The following is a 593-nucleotide window of genomic DNA, read 5'->3' on the forward strand; positions in this document are numbered from 1 at the left end:
ACAAATATAGATGATTAAAAATATATTAATAAATATTTATTAGTGTAATAATAAAAAAATTTATATGAATTTATTCACAAATATATTATTCATTAGTATTAAATATTTGGCAAAAAATATTATTAAATAAAAATTATAAAAAATAAATAAATAGAGAAATCATTTAGCCACCTAATCATGATTGAAACTCATTCAATCGTTACTAAAAACAAGTTTTAAGATATTAAAGCATCAAAAAGATGATTAAAAGAAGAGGAAACAAAAAGGAATTTAGGAGTGTTTTTATGAGAAAAGAACTCAGTCCCTTAGATGTTCATAAAAATCTGCGATCATATTCGCAAGTCATTACAGGTCTGTTATAACTCATCACTGTTCTTCACAAATAAAAATAAAAAACACTCCCAAAACCCTAAAACTTTTAATTCCAAATATATATATTGATTGAAAATATAGTTGCCTAAATGGACTCCCACAAACATTTGAGGGAGAAATAAGAAAATCTAAAGCAACACAATGAATTTCGCTTCAAGGGAACGAGTCCTGTGGGAACGGAATCGAATCCTCACAGACCAGATAGTGAAGCCTCAAAAATT

General features: G+C 26.3%; 1 non-coding gene across 1 annotated transcript; it reads right to left on the reverse strand.

Annotated features, from left to right (window-relative positions):
* Positions 1-291: 291 nt before the first annotated feature.
* Positions 292-377, reverse strand: LOC121225597 (small nucleolar RNA SNORD25). Its single transcript, XR_005923460.1, has one exon. It is a non-coding gene; the product is annotated as a small nucleolar RNA SNORD25 (small nucleolar RNA).
* Between the last annotated feature and the right edge of the window lie 216 nt (positions 378-593).

Source organism: Gossypium hirsutum, chromosome A03, assembly GCF_007990345.1.
Source record: "Gossypium hirsutum isolate 1008001.06 chromosome A03, Gossypium_hirsutum_v2.1, whole genome shotgun sequence".
NCBI lineage: Eukaryota > Viridiplantae > Streptophyta > Magnoliopsida > Malvales > Malvaceae > Gossypium > Gossypium hirsutum.